Genomic DNA, 20,716 nt, shown 5'->3' with positions numbered 1-20,716 from the left:
TAGACTAGAGACATTTTTATTCTGTCTCAATGATGTGCCTTCACTCCAGCCTCAGAAGAGTACTCGTTCCAAAATATAAAAGCTCCTCGTGGCTTTGAGTTGGACACACAGCACATTTCTTAAGACTATTAAAATGCTCAAAACTGTTGCCGGTATTTGCGTGAGTGATCTGCACTGTGCACAGCATGACAACATGCACATGGGCAGGTTGCCACCTTTTGTGGTACTTGCAATGAACTCCTCTCCTGTCGACTAGCATACATAGAGAAATAATCCAAGCCCCCAGAGTAGGCCACAAAATTCAAAATACAATCGGTCACCCTGTGAAATGACATGAAAAATCCTTTAAAGCAGTATTGCAACCATTATAACATTAAAAGTGCAAGTATGCTCTCAGCAATCTTCATCCTTCAGTATATCACATGATACAAGATTGGGTTTGGGGAGAAGCTATAATTGGTGTCCAATTGTGCATTGGCACTGTGGCAGTCAAACTGGGAGCATGAAAAAGAGACGACGTGAAAAAATACTGACAAGTAAAATCAAGCAAAACTCAAAGATGTTTTATAAAAATATAAAGAGCAAGAGGATAACTAAGGAAAGAGTAGGGCCTCTTAGAGACGAAAAAGGAAGCTTGTGTGTGGAGGCAGAAGACGTGGGTATGATTCTTAATGAATACTTTGTGTCTGTCTTCACAAAAGAGAGAGATGATGCAGACAAGTACTTGAGGAGGAGTGTGAAATATTGGATGAAATAAACCTAGTGAGAGAGGAAGTATTAAGGGATTTAGCATCTTTGAAAAGAGATAAATCACCAGACCCGGATGAAATGTACCCCAGGCTGTTGGGAAAGCTAGGGAGGAAATAGCGGAGGGCCTGACCATCATCTTTCAATCCTCTCTGACTGCAGGTGTGGTACTGGAGGACTGCTAATGCCGTACTGTTGTTTAAAAAGGGAGAAAGGGATGGACCTAATAATTACAGGCCAGTCAGCCTAAACTCGGTGGTGGGTAAATTGTTGGAAAAAATTCCGAGGAACAATATAAATCGTCATTTAGAAAGGCACGGATTAATCAAGGGCAATCAGCATGGATTTGTTAAAGGAAGGTCGTGTCTGACTAATTTGATTGAATTTTTTGAAGAGGTAACGAGGAGGGTTGATGAGGGTAGTGCGATTGATGCAGTCTACATGAATTTTACCAAGGCTTTTGACAAGGTCCCACATGGCAGACTGGTCAGAAAAGTAAAAGCCCATGGGATCCAAGGGAAAGTAGCAAGGTGGATCCAAAATTGGCTCAGTGGCAGGAAGCAAAGGGTAATAGTCAACGGATGTTTTCTGGAAAGCTGTTTCCAGTGGGGTTCCACAGGGCTCGATACTAGGTCCCTTGCTTTTTGTGGTATACATCAATAATTAGACTTCAATGTAGGGGACATGATTAAGAAGTTTGCAGATGATACAAAAATTGGCCATGTGGTTGATAGTGAGGAAGGAAGCTGTAGACTGCAGAAAGTTATCAATGGACTGGTCAGGTGGGCAGAAAAGTGGCAAATGGAATTCAATCCGGAGAAGTGTGAGGTAATGTATTTGGCTAACAAGGCAAGGGAATACACAATAAATGGTAGGATACTGTAGAGGAACAGAGAGATGTTGGAGTGTCCACAGATCCCCAAAGGTAGCAGGACATGCAAATTAAGATGGTTGAGAAGGCATACGGGATACTTTCCTTTATATCCCATAGAATATAAGAGCAGGGAGGTGATGCTTGAACTGCATAAATCACTAGTTATAATCCCAGGTTCTACCACTGGTGGCCATACCTTCAGCTGCCTAGGCCCTAAGCTCTGGAACTCCCTCCCTAAACCTCTCTGCCTCTCTTTCCTTCTTTAAGACGCTCCTTAAAACCTACCTCACCTGCCATAATTTCTTATGTGGCTCAGTGTCAAATTTTTGTCTTATAACACTGCTGTGAAGCGCTTTGGAACGTTTTACTGCATTAAAGACGCTATATAAATACAAGTTCTTGTTGTAGTTGGGTCACAGCTGGAGTACTGCATACAGTTCTGGTCACCACATTACAGGAAATATGTGATTGCATTGCAGAGGGTACAGAGGAGATTTAAGAGGATGTTGCCAGGACTGGAGAATTTTAGCTATGAGGAAAGATTAGATAGAAAGAAAGACTTGGATGTATATAGCGCCTTTCAAAATCACCAGATGTCTCAAAGCACTTTTCAGCCAATGAAGTACTTTTGGTGTGTAGTCACTGTTGTAATGTGGGAAACACAGCAGCCAATTTGCGCACAAGCAAGTTCCCACAAACAGCAATGTGATGATAACGAGATAAACTGTTTGTGATGTTGATTGAGGGATAAATATTGGCCAGGACACCGGGGATAACTCCCCTGCTCTTGTTTGAAATAGTGCCATGGGATCTTTTACATCCACTTGAGAGAGCTGACGGGGCCTCTGTTTAATGTCTCATCCGAAAGATAGCACCTCCGACGGTGCAGTTCTCCTTCAGTACTGCACTGGAGTGTCAGCCGAGATTTTTTTTGTGCTCAAGTCCCTGGCGTGAGACTTGAACCCACAACCTTCTGACTCAGAGGCGAGAGTGCTATCCACTGAGCCATAGCTGACAAAAGAAGATGGTAATGGGACAAGTAAAGAAACAAATGGTGAGTCCAGAAGAGGTGTAAATGGGAATGGGCCTCGGATTTCCCGCATCTAGGCCCATACAGCAGAGCCTAGTCTTGGACCTCCTTGCCACTGGACCAAGACATAGGTCTGCTAAGCTCGTGTGGTAGCTGGTGCACAACGGCCACCCTACGTTAAAAGAACTCACGCGCAGGCATCTTCCACCCTACATGGGGATCCCTGGTCTAAGACCGTCCAAAGTGGAGGAAGAGCATCCAGGAGGGCGCTGAGCACCTCGAATCTCGTTGGCTAACGGCATGCGGAAATCCAGCACAGGCAGCGGAAGGAGCGTGCGGCAAACCAGACTCCCCACCCACCCCTTCCTTCAACCACTGTCTGTCCCACCTGTAACAGAGACTGTAATTCCCGTATTGGACTGTACAGCCACCTGAGAACTCCCTTTTAGAGTGGAAGCAAGTCTTCCTCGATTTCGAGGGACTGCCTATGATGATGATCAGCTAGCACTTAGGCTGGGTTTGTTTTCTTTGGAACAGAGGAGGATGAGGGGAGACTTGATTGAGGTGTATAAAATTATGAGAGGCCTAGGTAGAGTGGATAGGAAGGGCCTATTTCCCTTAGCAGACATGTCAATAACCAGGGGTTATAGATTTAAAATAATTTGTAGAAGGATTAGAGGGAAGTTGAGGAGAACTTTATTAGCCCAGAGAATGTTGGAGGTTTGGAACTCACTGCCTGAAAAGGTGGTAGAAGCAGAAACCCTCATCATATTTAAAAAGTACTTGGATGTGCACTTGAAGTGTCGTAACCTATAGGGCTACGGACCAATAGCTGCAAAGTGGGATTAGGCTGGATAGCTCTTTTTCAGGCGGCACAGACACGATAGGTTGAATGGCCTCCTTTGTGCCGTAAATTTCTCTGATTCAAACCATTTTAGGTTTGGAAATCTGATTTATACTGACTTCAAAATCTGATCTCACTGTCTGTATTTAAATGTTAATGCACCATGATATGTATGCAATGACATCGCGTGTGTGCATAGGACAGGTAGTAATAATTATTTTTGTATTGCGCTCAAGAGGGATAACCAATTCTACAAAGCATTTTTCCATTCACTTTCTATTCTGTTTCCTGCATCACTGGATAGTTTCAGCTGTGTCCTCCCTCTACTCTGCACTTCTGAACCCAAACTCCAGAAGATGGTATTTGCAGACCAGGCCTGAAATCATGATGGTTCCACCTCTGGGTTTTAGTGTGATCTTCTGTCCCCACTGTTTTATGTAGTATCTTTAGTGAAGCTGCAAAGTGAAACCTGTTTGACTGCAGTGCTGCAAAGGGTGTATGAATGCACTTTAAATCTCCCTCTTTTAAAGTACTCCAGTGCAGTACTGAGGGAGTGCTGCACTGCCAGAGTTGCCGTCGTTCAGATGAGACGTGGGACCTAGTCCCATCTGCCCTCAGGTGGACGTAAAAGATTCTAGGGCACTATTTTGAAGAAGAGCAGGGGAGTTCTGGCCAATATTTATCCCTCAACCAACATCACAAAAACAGATCATCTGGTCATGATCACATTGTTGTTTGTGGGAGCTTGCTGTGCGTGAATTGGCTGCTGCGTTTCCTACATTACAACAGTCACTACACTTCAAAAGTACAGGATTTCATTGGTTGTAAAGCACTTTGGAACATCTTGTGGTCATAAAAGGCTCTATATGAATGCAAGTTCTTCCTTTTAAATACTAGCTTTAAATAATAATTCGTCCAACGCAATCTGCTCTCTTTTTTTCTGTGTCTTTAATTGGATTGCTGTGGAAACGTTAAGTAAAGGTTTCATGTTGTACTATTCAGGAATGTATTGTATAGGAACTTTAAAAAAGAATTACTAAAGAGGTCAAAATTGGGTTTAAATATAATTCATCCTTAAACTGACAGTCAGTGAGAATTATTGAGAAGCTTTTGCTAGTGTAAGTCTTTTATGTCAGCAGTAGAGTCGATGCTGAATTATTCTGCCAAACATTGTTAAAAGCAGAAAGTGTATTGGCTGTTGAATTTGAGACAAATTTAAAGTCTCTCTTTTATACACTGAGAGATTATCTGCAGGCAGTACAGAAAGGCTTGGAATATTGATTAAGAGAGGGAACGTCAGATAGGGAAATCAGGAATGTAAAGAGCTCTGTAGAAGATATCTTTCCCCTAGTGCCTGTTTAACATTGTGACCCATGAATTTGTCAAGTGAAGCAGCGGAGTCATCTTTGCATATCGTTTGAACTGAGGGCTTGCTTTGAAGAAGATAAGCAAGCCTTGTTGCCCAGAAGAAATAATGATGCTAATTTATCTCTGTCTGCCAAGGGGTGTAGACATTGAGCATGTGTGTGTTAGATTGTCTTGGAGGAAAGGAAGATGACTCACAGAAGCAAGTGTTGAAAGCTGTTCAGTGCTTCTTGAAGTTGTGTGTGCATTGTTTCATATCCATTGTCAAATTGGCTGTTTTTGCTGCTCCGTCTTTCCTTCTTGATGCATTTGAGTTTTCATTTTCTTCATCAGTTGCATGTTATTTTTTATTTCCGATAAATCATCAACATGTTTTTATTAGAATTGGACTAAATAACACCATTTTTTGCTGATAGTTTTCCTAATTAGAAGCCCTCAAGTACATAATATGACATTTTGAAAATACTATGATATAAATATATGTTTCAAATAATCTTTCCATTTTGATATGAATCTATAACTGCCCTAAAATTTGATGCTGAGGGAAAAGTACAGAACTCTAGAAGCAGTTACAAACTTATACAGACTTTTTTCCCCCCCTCCATCGTTTAAAGAGGTTATTTGCCCACATTTGGGTGCTTTATATTTCGGAAGCAACGATTTCATGAAGGACTACAGTTTTAACCCATAGCTCTGTGAAGGGGTAATCAATATTCTCTTTTGGCTGCTTACACAGACTTTATTTTGAAACATATTAAATCAAAGATCTAGAACAAAGTAAGTCTTTGTAGGATTGCATGCTATTTTAAGTAGCTTGGCTCGTTCGGTTTTACTTCATACCACTGTTTCAATGCTTATTAGCTGCGACAATGGTTATTAGCCAGGTACAACAGTTAGATTACATGTGAGCCAGTTACTAATTGAATAGAAATGAACACCTCCTGAATATATCTGTTTATAGTCAGATATGCAATAATTGTGCTGAAAAACAGCATTTAAGGTAAGAGAAAGTGTGCTGGCAGATTTGTACGGTTTCTCAGTAAACTTAGTGCATGTAGTAAATCTAATTACATCTGCTGAAGGAAGGCTGTTTGTTCAAATTGTTAATGTTGCAATTTAAAACAATTCTGTAATTTTTATTTTTACCTTTTTATTCTGGTCAGTCACATGATTTTATTTCCTGAGTGCTAGATTTGCCTGACACTCACCACAACATAAACTTTCTTTATATTCACCTTCTAGCCATTCTAAAAAGGATGGATGATAAATACAGCACATTAAAGTTTTTCAGGAATTGTGTGTTGTAGTTGGAATCAACTTTTGTTAAAAGGACTCTACCTCCTTTTTGTAATTTGAATAGTGCAAATATTAGCCCACTTAAAAAAGATGCTGCCATATTCTGCATGTGCTATTTTCAATTTGCATCTTTCAGCACCGGATGGTGTATGGGCTTTCAAAAATGTACGTATTTTCTACTGAAAATTCAGCTTGAAGAAACTCTCTTGTCAATATGGATATAATAGTAAAATAACTAGAGAAATGTACAGAAATGCATAGACTGGTCTCCTCAAAAGAAATGGAAAATTTGTGGTTCTGTTCTATTTGTGATGTCATTCAATGAACAATTGAACTCAAGCAACTTGAACTCTTATGTCATATTTGAAAATGAAGAGTCACTTGTGGGGAATTCAAAACTAGGAACCATAATATGAAATAGTTGTGACTTAAACTAATAAGGAATTCAGGAGAAAAGTCTTTACCCGGAGTGTGGTTAGAATGTGGAACTTGTTACCACAGTGAGTAGTTGAGGCGATTAGCATAGATGAATTTAAGGGGAGGCTATATAAGTACCCGAGAAAGAAAGGAATAGAAGGATATGTCGATAGTGTGAGATGAAGTAGGGTGGGAGGAAGCTCAATCGCTTCTTGGCCTTTTGGCTAAGATCAAGTGTAGTATCTGTTCTTATCAGTTTAATATCCCCTATCTGGGGACCAAATATTAAATTGATTTTTGGAACAGGGAGATGGAACAGGGGCTTGCTCCGTCCACTCCACGCACCGACCTGGTATTGCAGTGTTTCCAGGAACGGTGCAGCTTCCCCTCTCGGCCTTTTGGCTAAGATCAAATGTAGTAGCGCAAAGTGATCTTTGGCGCTGGAGTTGATCTGACAAGAATGAACAAAAAAAAAGAAGCTCATGTGGAGCATAAACACCACCATAGACTTGTTGGGTTGAATGGTCTGTTTCTGTGATTGTAAAATTCTATGTAATTTTGGTCTTGATAAAATACAGTGCAATGTTTCATACTTTTAAAGCTATTGACAACAAAAGATAACATTCCTTCTGTAAAGCCTATTTCTCTTCATCCTTAAAAGCCAGCCTTCCCTTCAATTTATTTAAATGTTATGGGCTGGATTTTCGGTTCTGGTCATTTCGGGGCATTAATGGTGGCGGGGCTGTAAAGTTTGCGCTGGGAAATGGTTGCGTCCTCAGCCAGAAAATTCATCAGCTGGGCCCTGAGTGTGGGACGGAGCGCTAAGCCGGCTGACCAACTGAAAGTCCCGAGCTAAAGGGCCAGCCTCGGAGCGCCCTTAGAGAGGCTTGCTTGAAGAAAAAAAATCGGCGCAAAACATTCCCAATACCTCGACAACCCTACATTTGGATAAAATTGCAAAAGTAAACAAAACAATCACATTTACCTCATTCATTACTTACTGCACTGACCGCTGCTGGGACAGCTCTGAAAACCAGGCGGTCCCACTAGGGCGTGCTATGGGGCTCTAGAAGCTCAGCGTCCATTCGAAACCGGTGGCGTTCCACACCGGCTCGGCGCTCCCGGGTGGTGCTGGACTGCGCCCCCGCAAACCCGGAAATAATTTCCCGGTGCGGCACTGCAAGCTGGCCGCCTGCCCGGAAACCATTCCCGCTGCCATTGCCGCCCCTCCGGGGCGCTAACGGGCGGCAGACGGCCAAAAATCTAGCTCAAAGTATATTTGTTTGAGACAGTTTACACAACAGTTATGGGTGCCAATATTTTTAAAATAGAATTTGGTATATAGGGATGGACAGGACTGGAAAACTGTTGCAGTCAATTTGGCCAGCCTCAAATTTCAAAAACAACCTGGGGCTCAATTTTCCCAGGTCATTTGTGCCGTTTTTTTTGACGCATGCCATTTTTTCTGGCGTCATTATTTAATTCAAAGTTTTCCCTGGAATCTGTGCCAGTGTAACTGCTTTAGTTACGATTTTTCTACGTTAGTTTTTTTTGACGTCATAGTTCCCTCATGTCTGTGCCAGTTTTCAGCATTTTTCGCAGTTTGCCCAAAACCTTTTTAACTTAGGTCGGCATATCTGGCCACTCCCGAAAAACCTTTTGGTGAATTAACAGAAAGCAGCGCACATTGAAAAATCGGCGCTGAAAGACGCCATTGTTTTTCATCGAAGTTTTTGGAGGGAGTCTCTAACATTTGAAATATCCATAATAAAGTCCAACTTTTTTTACCTTTCAACGGAGTACGTGGAAGTTTCTTGGATTTCTTTCACACGCCACCACTGACCATCTTCAAGCAGGGCTGGGGAGGGGGGAGGATTGTAGCGTCGGCTGTCAGAACTGGCCCTGCTCCCGGGCTCGGGGCTCGGCTGGAAAACAAGCCTTGGAGGGAGGGGGGTGAGGGGGAGAGATAGCGATTGAAAAGCTTCTGCACTGAGCCCGGGGAGGGAGGTGCTGATCGGAAGGCTGCTGCACTAAGCACAAGACTGCAATGAGTTTGGCAGGGGGGTGGCGGGGGAGAAGGGGAGAAGTTAGAAGACTGCAATGAGTTTGGGTGTGGTGGGGAGCGGAGGAGAAGTCACAGGACCTGGGTGTGGTCAATACAGACCTTGGGGATAGAGAACAAAGAACCTGTCCTGCCTGCTGTGTTAATAATGGAACAAATAATGTAAATGATTGATTTAATGTAAAGTATATTAAATTCAAAAGTTTCACAAACAGATCTTTGTACTTAACTTTAATAAAATTATTCTTGTATCAAACTTTAAAGTTTTCAGTTACGATCACTTTCAAATTCTGAGATCGCTTAAAAACTTTAAGATCACATACTAACTTTTAAATGTAAATTTACATATCTTACAAAAATCTTTTAATTTGAGAACATCAGTTAAAACAGTAACAATAATAATAACAACAGCAACAGCAGCAAAGAAAGGCTGCACCCATCTCTCCTTCACTTATTCTAAGACCGCCCGCCGTGCTTGTTCATGGTGACTCCGGCACCCCTGCCAGCAGGCGGTGGCACAGTGTTTCTGGGGTTGGTACTAAGCTTATTCTTTCCAAGATCTCGGGTAGTGCGCACCTGTCGAGAGGGGGGAGGGGTGGGGGGGCAGTGGCGCAGGCGGCAATGTGGAGGGCCCGGCTTGGGGCTCTTCAGAGGGTGGTCTGGGGATTGGAGTGGAAGTGGCAGTTGATTCTGCCAATGGCCGCGGGTTCTGGGCGTGTTCCCTTATTGCAGCAGCTAACTCCAGCATGCCGTCCCTCATGCGCCCTGACAGTGTCTCAAAGACATGCGACATTTCCTCCCTCATGTTGAGCAAAACTGCCTCAACTACCTGTGACATTCCCTCCCTCATGTTCAGTGACAGTGTTTGCACCCTCTCAGACATTCCCTCCCTGATGTTCACCGACAGCGCATCACCTACCCGTGACATTCCCTCCCTCATGTTCAGTGACATCGTTCCCATTTCTCGTGAGATTGCTGTTACTTCTCCCGACAATCCCGCTTACCTCATCACCCACCCTGATGGTGTTCAGGAGTGATCGTGTAAGGTCAATGCTCTCCCCACTCAATGCTATCATCTGAACCACATCTGGTAGATTCTGCGCCTTAGGAGAGTACGATCGAGCTCTCCTTTCCCTCCTCCTTATGGGTGTGCCTCGCACCCCACCGCTGGGACCCGCAGCTTCGGAAGATGGGGCCCTGGGTGTGCCTCGCACCCCACCGCTGGGACCCGCAGCCTCGGAAGGTGGGGCCCTGGGTGTGCCTCGCTGCACCACATCACTGGAACCCGCAGTCTCAGAAAGTGGTGCCCCGGGTGTGCCTCACTGCATCACACCACTGGGACCCACAGCCTCAGACGGTGGGAAACCATGGAATGTCCCACCAACACTTAAACCACTAGTCACGGAAGGGGCTGGCACCTCAGTGGGCGGCACCTGCACCTCTACCAAAGTCAGTAAAACAGTGGGAGCTTCATCCATCTCCATCCCCTCCCCCTCACCCCCATGCTCTTGGTCTGGAGGGTGGGATTGGAGATGTTCTCCTCTTTAGACTCGTCCACGTCTGAATCTTCTTCTGCATCGTCCGGGTTAGCCTCAAGTTCTGCAAAATATAACAGAACACAGACAAATGGTTAGCAGCAGAGGAGGGGGCAGGGTGGGTGGGTGGCATGAGTAGGCTCACAGCGCAGGCAGCAGGCTGATTTGAAGGACCACGATGAATGATAGCACATTGCATCAACCAAAGTGTAGTTGACGGAGACATTCCCAGGAACCAAAGCATGGCTAGCCCGCGCAGTACTTAACGTTTAGGAAAGCCAGACTGTGGAATTTGCAGGACTTACCTCTCCCTCGAGTATGGGCCCAGCTTGTGCAATGGTGGTTGCTTTTCTCCAGGCAGGACCCATCAAAGCAGCAACCCTGTCTTCCAAGGGTGTCAGTGGCTACAGATTTGCCGGGCCTCCTCCTGTTCGGGTTCTTTCCCTTTTATTATGTGCACCTTCCTCTGCAAAGGTGAAAATGCAACTTTTTAGAGAGGGTGTCTTTCTGCTGGGTGGGGCATATACAGCTGGTCACATTTACAATTGCAATTCCAGTGAATCAATGAAAATATTACTTACACTAACTACTTGACCAAGGTCCTGCCACTTTTCACACTGGCCTCCAGATCTCGTGGATGTCACCATTGCGCAGTAATCTTCAACTTGGTTCCAGCGTTTCTTCATTTCTTTGGGTGGAACTTTTATGTGACCTCTGCTGGTGTCCAGCTCCTGCCATCTGGTCTCAATCACAGTAACTAGTGCCTCCATGTCTTCCTGTAAGAAATTCTTGGTCCTTGCACCGTGTTGCATCTTGTATTGCTGCAGATCCGATTTTTGCAATGCTCTCACAGAACACTCCTTCTCACATAACTGGCTCTTTAAAAATGGCCGATTGCCAACCCAGAGCTATACTGTGCATGCGCGTCCATTGAAATAATGTCAAAAACACACTTTTTTTGTGTCATGCATGCGCAGAAGGTGCGGCATTTTTTTTTTTCGGCGCAAACATTTTTCGGCCGCCCCCGCGCCCCAAGGTGACTGGACACGCTGCGCGGCACCAAATTTGAATTATACATCAGGGAAACTTTGTCAAAATATTTCTGACCTAGAAAAATGGGCGTAACCCTGGCACTATGGCAGAAAAAGAGCTTGGGCAAAATTGAGCCCATAATCTTGTTCAGAGTCGCTTAATTCGAATTGCTAGATAATTCCCTACATCTCTATAGTTATCCTCCTCTGTAGCCTTTCCACAGCTAGGATGTCCCTATTGTCATGCAGTGACCCCCAATGGTACAGAATCTTCGAGGTGGGGCTGTCCTAGTGCCCAGAAGATACGCCCAAGAGTTTGTGTTCGCTCTTGTATACCCCAAGATTTGTTTGCTTACTTTACTGCTGTTGCACAATGTGCTGATGATTTAAACAATCTATCCCCAGTTCCCTTGCCTATGAGAGTCCTTTAGCCTATTACCATTCATCTTATACTCCCACTGCTTATTGCCCTTTTCCAGTCTCATCATTCTGCATTTGTCTACGTTGATGATAGCTGCTATCTTGTCAGTCCGATTATCCAGCCTATACAGATTTCTCTGTATTTAGTCCACTTACTGCATTATTTGTACACTCTTTCTCCTCCTTTGTTGTATGGTCAGCAGAATTAGGTAGCTTTATTTTTGCCTTACTTCCAAATCATTTATGTACAATATAAACCAATTATATGCCTCTGGTACTGACCTCTGCATCCACCTAATCACCTTCCTCTATTCTAATATAATTCTATGTACAAGTACTCTTTGCTTCCTATGTTTGAGCCAATTTCTGATGCACTCAAAGTGTTCCTCTCCTTCCCTCCCCCAACCCCCACCTCCCCTTTATTTTATTCCTTCAAATTGTGTGGACCAATCACCTTTGCAACACTAATTTAAATCCATAATCTCTGAGTTCCCATTACCCACTATCTCTTCAAATAGGTCCTAAAACGTGGGATCCCCTTTTATAAATCTAGGTATTTTTATTTTTGCAGGTATTTCATTATTCTCTCATATTTACCTACTACAGGTATTGGGCACACCTGCCTGTACTACCCAATGTTATTTTCATACTCCTTTCTATAAGTGCTGAGGGAGTGCTGCACTGTTGGAAGTGCCATCTTTCAGATGAGATGTTAAACCGAGGCCCTGTCTGCGCTCTCGTAAAAGATCCAGTGGCAGTATTTTGAAGAGCAGGGGAATTCTCCCTGGTGCCCTGGCCAATATTTATCCCACAATCAACATATCGAAAACAGATTATTTGGTCATTATCACATTGCTGTTTGTGGGAGCTTGTTGTGCGCAAATTGGCTGCCTCGTTTCCCACATTACAGCAATGACTACACTTCAAAAAATACTTAATTGGCTGTAAAGCGCTTTGAGACGTCCGGTGGTCATGAAAGGCGCTATATAAATGCAAGATTTTCTTTTTCTTTTCTCCTTTCTATAAATTGGCCTGATAGTTCCCCTCCTCCGACTTTTGGCCCAAATTACTGTTTCCAAACCCTAAAAATGCCTGAGAGGATGTGACAAATGTCATTCTCCATTTCTTTTAAGTATCCTAGAGTAGAGTCCATTTGGGTTGGGTGTTTTGTCCTGTTTTAGCCCCCTCAGCCCATTATCTCCTTATTTGTAATTCTTAACGTTATTCATATTGCATTTCTCTCCACTTGGCTCAGTGGTAGCACTTTGTGTCTCTGAGCCTTGAGGTTGTGTGTTCCAGCCCCACTCCAAATCGAGGCTGACACTTCAGTGCAGTACTGAGCGCCATGTTGGAGGTCCTGTCCTTCAAATGAGACACCAAGCCGAAGCTATACCTCGCTGTTTTGGTGGACATTAAACATCCCAGGGCACAATTTGAAGAAGAACAGCAAATTCAGATGGTCTTCTGGCCAGCATTCCTCCCTCTACCAACACCATCAAAAACAGATTAATTGGTCACCGCTTTCATTGTTGTTTGTGTGATCTTGTTGTGCTCGCATTCGCTAATCAAAAAACAGTAACCGTAATGAAATATTGGCCCTGAAATTCCGATGTCCCGGGTCCGTATGAAGTTTCTATGGACCCGGAAAGGCATCGGAAAAGCCGGGTTTCAGCGCAATGCGCATGCGCTGAAAACCAGCTTTTCCAATCTGTCAAGTTTCTGGCTTGACCGATCTCGCACATATCTGGAGCGAGGACACTTGCAGGGCAAGATTTCCAATATTTACGCATATCTTGCCCTGCAACTGTCCTTTAAAATCTTGGCCCTGAAAAAGCAGGTGTATAGCCTACTTTTACATACGCAAGTGTTTAAAACTACAGACATTTTAAAATAAAGTTACAAAATCACATTTTATTTTTAACCCCCCCCCCCCCCCCTCCCACTACTGTATGTTTATTTTAAGGCTTAATTTTTAAAACACTTTTTAAAAAGTTGGGAAAATATTTTATAAGAACTTTAATTTAAATGAATGTTATATATGTAGTTTATTTTCTATTTTTTATTGTGTTTTGAATGATTGGAAGGAGGAATTCTCATTCATAGTAATAGGAGTTCCGGACTTACGGATCTCCTATTACTATGAATGAGAAAATATACTAACCTGATTGGTTGCTGTCTCCAGCTCACGGTCTGCGCACGTTCCCACGTGCATGCGCTGCGACGCGCAGTCACAATGAGGCCTGAGGCTCAGAAGTTTCGAACGGGCGCAGCAGCAACAGGTAAGTGCGCATTTTTTTCCCCTATTTCGCTCGTTTGCCCGCGGGAAGACCTCAATCGGAATTTCAAGCCCAAATTACAATGTGAATTTTTTTCTACATGAAGCACTCTGGGCGGTTTCTGAAAGAAGTGATGTGGTGCTATTTAAGTGATGTGGTGCTATTTCAAGGCCCCTCCTGCTTACCTCTACTTTTTCCTCCCACATGAAATTCCACCTCCGTTTCTGGAAAGTAGCCTGTGGATTCTTCCATGAACACTTGCAAAGCACTCAGCCCGTTTTCCTGAATGTCACAGAATTCTTTAGTTGGCAACACTGATTTAAATGCCACAAAACCACTGTATGCCATCTACAAAAAGTGGTTTGGAAATAACAGCTATTAATCAGATGTTCCAGCATAACAGCATATGTGCGCTTGCAAGGGCTAACCCCAGCTGAAACGACAACTGGGGATAAGATAGCCCCAGAAGAAAGGTGAGCACGTCACGCATGAGGGTTAGAGGGTTGGATAATCTCCTACAGTTTCCACAAGCATCACTGACTTTCATACACGTGCTCCTGCTGTAATGCGCCTCGCTCTCACAGGGATATTCTCCTAGCTTTGTGCACCTTCTCATTTATTTTAGCATCAGCATTCTCTCACTGCCCTGCGGATTCTGTTGAAATGTTGTTATAGGTATTAGGGAAGTAGCCAAATTGTGAACAGCTATTTTCTCCAGGGGGTGAGAGTGTTGAGGAAAATCTAGTGCTGTGTAATTCTAGTGCACAATGTTATTTTAACTGTATGCTGTCTTGGGAGCTAGTATTTTGCAGCCATACAAGGGTGTTATATTTTATACATGCCATTTATGGCATAGCCACCATTGTCCTGCTGGGATCTATAAATCTAAAGCTGCCAAGCTCTGGTGAGTCAATGACATCGGGGTCCAAATGTTTTGTGAGATCCACAGGCAGGTGTCATTCTTCACTTCTTTTAATGGTCAACCTTTTTAAGAGTAGTGACAGTCCCAAACATATTGGGGAAAGGAGCACACGGGTTAAGGTTTTAGTCTGAGAGTCGATCTTCTGGGACTACATATATGTTTGACATAAAAGTGACGAAATAAGATCATAAGAATTCGGAGCAGGAGTAGGCCATTCGGCCCCTCGAGCCTGTTCCACCATTCAATAAGATCATGGCTGATCTTCTACCTCAACTCCACTTTCCTGCCTGCTACACATATCCCTTGATTCCCTTAATATCCAAAAATCTATCAATCTCTGTCTTGAATATACACAAAGACTGAGCCTCCACAGCCCTCTGGGGTAGAGAATTCCAAAGATTCATCACCCTCTGAGTGAAGAAATTTCTGCTCTTCTCAGTTCTAAATGGCCGACCCCTTATTCTGAGACTGTGATCCCTGGTTCTAGACTTCCCAGCCCGGGAAGTCTACCCTGTTAAGAATTTTGTATGTTTCAATGAGATCACCTCTCATTCTTCTAAACTCCAGAGAATATAGGCCCAGTCCACTCAATCTCTCCTCATAGAAATGCACAGCGTTTACTTGGATGAGATTGTTTAGGCCACAGCACAATAAATGAAAATGAAAGGGAGTGGATGTTGACACAGGAAATACCCCACTGGAAATGCAAGACATACTGTGTATATTTAGAATAAATGAGCCCAGCGTCTTGGGATTCAGCTAAAATTAAAGGGAATGTGGGGAATATAATGATGCCTCCTTCATAGTTAACCTACAAATTGCAGATTCGTCATTCTTTCAGCTTCCGCGTGTCAATGAAATAGACTGCCGTCCAAGTGGGACAAAGCCCACTGGGACATTGTCCCTTTAACAGTGCATGCCACATAGTAGCATTGTGGGCGTATTGTCTCCCTTCACCCACGTGCCTGCTATATCTAAGCTCTCAGTTTTGTATCACACCTCCATTTTTATCTCATCAGCAAGAATATATGAGACACTTCGAGCCTTAAATGCCAGAGTAAATGTTCAACTCCAGTATATAGTAGTATGGCTCTACTGCATTTACTTTGTGTTTCAGTAGCTTATAATCCTTTTGCAAACTCCTTTTAAGGTTTCACGTTTTCACTACAGCATTTTGATTTCAAATTGCATTTTATTATTGATTGTAAAATTGATAGGTATTTTGAAAAATTACTGTCAGGATTTAAAAAACAATTTGAAATAGGTGAGGGTTGTATAGGAAATTGTTTTGCCATAAATGTTGAGAGATTTTTTTAATGAAAGAAAGACTTGCATTTATATAGTGTCTTTCAGGACCACCGGATATCCCAAAGCACTTTACAGCCAATAAAATACTTTTTCTGAAGTGTAGTTTCTGTTGTATTGTGGGAAATGACAATTTAGTGAGACAGATGCCTTCTTTTTGCTCGGCGCAAACAGTATCTCTAAAGAAACATGCAAACAATTTTAGTGCTGTAACTTAGTTATTTAGTAAGATTATTGAATTTACATTTCTGGTTACGTTTACTGCCTTGTGTTACTCTTGAATACAAAGTCAGGGTGACAAGGGAATCATCACCAACACTCCTTTTGCTACAGTACTTAAAGACACAAACTTTCTGAAATTAATAGTTCAGTGACAACTACAGAAATAATTCTATGTGCAGTAAGATCCCAGTGTGGATTTCATAGAGGGGAGGGGTGTGGTGCTGGGTGAAGTCCACATACGGGAATACAGGAAAGTCCAAGTTGGTTCCCCTCCCCAAGTTGCTGTTGTGTATCCCCACAGTGGCTAGTTTAGACAGTATTGGCAGAGCCTATGCACTGGGGAATTTCATAAGTGGGGAACCTAAGGACAGAAAGAAATGAAAGATTTGACTAAAACAAAATGCACACATTATTTGGATGTTACTTCAGCTTTTACTAGTCAGACTCTCTAAGCAGGAGCTTGAGGACTCTAAAAACACTGAAGAGAGCAGAGATGAATTTTAATGCTGGACTGGACACAATTGGGAGCGACAAATGTAAATTTAACTTTAAGTGACCTTATTGTTGACTTAAATAGATCCCTAAAATATAAATAGCCAAGCTTTGTTTGACATGGTATGCAGGTGATGCACCCTTTCATGTGTAACACCTCGCACAACCTTTCTCTGTTGTAACAGGGTGCCTGCAGGATTGCCTGGAGGGAAGATAGATTGCATCAGCTTGCTTGGTTTGATCAGCTGTCAGCTGCGGTGGAGGAGAGAAGAACTCATAAAAATGAAAATTCAGTGGCTTCCTTAATGGCTTCGGTTTCTCTTGCTGCAAGCTGATAGAGGATGAGAAATTGGGGCCTGTGACATCAGTGAATGTACAAGTCGATAGAACAGCCTGTGTGGGTATGCACAGCGTCCTCGATATACCTTTGAAGTTGACAGCTGAAAGAAAGAGGCAGGCACTTTTGACACGATATTCAATATGCCATCAGATTTAAGCCGGCGAGTGATGCAGCATAGTGATGCTAGTGGAGATGAGATAATCACCTGTCATAGGGATGGATCGTGCTTTGTACAATAAACAGTGCCATCTCCTGGGCCAGGTAGTGAATTTCGATCCTTTTTGTTGAGTAGTCACTGATACTCGGTAAAGTTATTCAGCTAATTGAGGTTGAAAAGCTTAATGACTGAGACTTCATCCTACACAGCTTAAATTTAAGCATGTAAATCATCAATCATCGATTGACACCTGCCCTATGGTTAATGTCTGCATTGTAGCAGTAGTTAGCCCTGAAATATCAATGAATCACAGTTGATGGACCAGTTCCGCTCCTGAAGTTCTATTTCACTTTTTAGTGAGGCCTGAAATAGGATAGGCAGTTTGTCACCTTTAGGGCTGATTCAATGGATGGTGAACAGTTTCAGGATCTATTGACTGTGTTTTTCTACAAAGTTTTTGGTGGAATAAAGAGTTACCTTTTGAACGATTGCATTCTGAAACATAGTCTATTCATGCAGGTTTAAAAAAAGATCCAAGGCAATAGGTACTTTTAGGATGCCAATGAGCTAGTGTTGCTGCTGTTTCCCTATGTAAATAATAAGCAATTCAATATCTTGTTACCGCAATCAAAAAAACACCACCTACCTATTGTGGTGAATAGTCTCTGATCCCTTTCTGGCTTTGAACAAAAAATAAAAGCCAAGAGACCAAAACACAAACAGTTAGTCATGTTTTTGAAACAGACAGATGTAAGGTACTTTTGCTGAGAAAAGACCACAAGAAGGTCAGAATGCGGGAGCGAGTAGTTAAGAATTATTTGCATGAATGTAAGGAAGGTGACATACTGATGAGGGGAAGTGTGACATGTTCATTATTTTGTATTATTACATGGGCAAGTTGTACTGCTTGAAATAAGTGAATTTGATCACGACTGGGGCTCTATACGTTCACTTGCTGTGAAGTAAGTAGCTTAACAACTTGTATCTGGCCAAGTCTCACTCAGTGTATGCCTTCACATGCTAAAGACATGAATTTCCAGTTCAGATCACAAGGGGGTCCAGTCCGATTGTTGCACCTCTTGATTACACAAACTTATAATTAGATGTTGAATAGAGGAGGAACACCCAAAACATAAGGCACTCGTACCGCTTGCTGGAGTGACCAGCACTGCTGTACCCAAGAGAATATCTAAAGCAAGACCCCTATGTTCCTAAGGACATATTGGGATTGGGTTAAGTATGTCGAGTGATGTGTAACGGGTAAGCACAAGCTTGCTTCATTGTCTTAAGGATTTGGGGAAAAATTCCTCCAGAGTTTTTCCTGAAATTGGGAAAGGTTTTCTTTCTCTGTTTTTGCATTCCCCAAGTATTTATATTACTAGCAATTGGAGAGGCAAGTGCATGTGATTGCATTGTCTAATATATTTAGTATTGAAGCAACTGGTAATCTTCTCATCCTTTCATATTTTTGACCATATAAAAACTAACATAATATGATATTTGTATGCTTATTGTTAATGATTCATAAGAAAAACTTAAATTGTTGTATCCCTGAAACTGTACATTGCCGTATGGGTATGGTAGTGTAATGGTTATGTTATTGGACTAGTATTCCAGAGAACTGAACTAATAATCCAGTAAAACACAAGTTCAAGTCCCACATTGGCAGTTTGAGAATTTGATTTCAGTTTTTTAAATTCATTTTTTTAAATCTGGAAATAAAAGCTGCGATCAGTAAGAAGTGACTATGAAACTGTCGGATTCCTCAAATGTAAAATATTTAGTGACTTTTCTCTTCCAGGATGAAAAATAATTTTCATTTTCATCTCTTTAGTGTCATGCATAAGTGATGGGATTCATGCTGCCATAGTCTGTTTGGCAAACATCACTTCATGTTGTTTTCCAAAGTCCTCTCTTCTTTCACTCAAGCAGCCATTCTTCAGGTACAAGGGGTTATGTGAGCTGCTTAGAAATCTCAGCTTCCAAATATATCACAGCTGATCCCTACCCTTCCTCAACTGACATCCATACACATGCACTTTCTTGTAGGAGTCACTGGTTAGGGAGAAACCTTGATTGTTTTTGTCCACCCATCCTCCTTCAAGTCCATGCATCAATTTTAATACTTATACTGCCCTGGCTAAGGCCAGCTAATTCAGCACAGATTATGAATTGAGCCTGAAATCAAATCATAGATGATATAGCACAGACATTAAGGTGACTGGCCTGTCATCGCTGTGTTTATTCCTTTCTCCTTTTTTTAAACAGGGGTGTAAAATTTGTAATCCTCCAGTCCTCTAGCACCATTCCCATATTCAAGAGCCACTGCAACTTCCACCATTCCCTCAGTGACTTAGGATGCATTCCATCCAGACCAAGTGGATTTTCTACTTTGAGGACTGACACACTCCTCTATCAATTTTTATCCTATCCAATATCACTACTACTTCCTCCTCTACTACATTGGCAACATCCTCTTTTCTCATGAAGACCGATGCGAAATACTCATATTTAGTACCTCAGCCATGCCCTCTACCTCCACAAGAACATCATCTTGTCGGTCCCTAATCGACCCCACCCTTCCTTTTTACTATTTATGTTTATAAAAAGACACTTGAGTTCGCTTTTATGTTAGCTGCTAATCCATTCTCATGCTCTCTCTTTGCCCCTCATTCCCTTTTTTAGATTTCCTTTGTACTATCCTAATGCAGCTTGATTCTCTGCTGTGTTATGAACTTTAAATTTATCATAAGCCTCCTCTTGCTGTACCAATTTAATCTCTATATCTTTTGTCATCCAAGGAGTTCTAGCTTTCCCCCTCGTGGGAATGTGTCTATCCTATACCTGAACTATCTCCTCAATTACTGTTTTGCCTACCAATTTTTGATTCCAATCCACCTGATCCAGATCCCTTTTCAACTCTCTAAAGTTAGCCTTCCTCCAGTTAAGTATTTTTACACTTGATTGTTCCTTGTCCTTTTCCATAGCTATGCTAAACCTGATATGACCATTGTTTGCCAATTGCTCCCCCATTGAAACATGCTTCACTTGGCCTACTTCATTCCCTAGAACTCGATCTAGCTCTGCTTCCTTCCTCATTAGGCTGGAAATACATTGATCATGGACCTCTTCCTCCTCCTGCACCAGATTTTCACTCTTACCAAATTCCCATCGCCACTCTTTTTAACAGATTCTCCCAACTCTGCACACAGCCACTCTTCTGGAGTTTGAGATAAATGCAATGTTTTCTTGCTTTCCCATGGTTTAAAAAAAAATCATCATTTTTTTAAAACATCATCCCAAAAAGTGAGTCAATCTTTAACATATAGTTGCAAATATCAGGGCCAGCCATGATCCATGAAGATGTTATGAGATTCATCA

At 42.4% G+C, this 20,716-nt stretch overlaps 1 protein-coding gene and 1 non-coding gene across 8 annotated transcripts in view; both read left to right on the top strand.

The window, feature by feature from the left end:
• LOC139273333 (KH domain-containing RNA-binding protein QKI) overlaps positions 1-20,716 on the top strand; it is a 635,187-nt gene that overhangs the window by 570,728 nt on the left and 43,743 nt on the right. The gene's annotated exons all lie outside the window — the stretch shown is intronic.
• On the top strand, positions 6,778-6,959 carry LOC139274512 (U2 spliceosomal RNA). Its single transcript, XR_011595563.1, has one exon. It is a non-coding gene; the product is annotated as a U2 spliceosomal RNA (small nuclear RNA).

This window comes from Pristiophorus japonicus, chromosome 9 (genome assembly GCF_044704955.1).
Source record: "Pristiophorus japonicus isolate sPriJap1 chromosome 9, sPriJap1.hap1, whole genome shotgun sequence".
Classification (NCBI taxonomy): domain Eukaryota; kingdom Metazoa; phylum Chordata; class Chondrichthyes; family Pristiophoridae; genus Pristiophorus; species Pristiophorus japonicus.
Note: the sequence above shows the minus strand (reverse complement) of the source record. Positions and strands in the feature narration are given on the sequence as shown.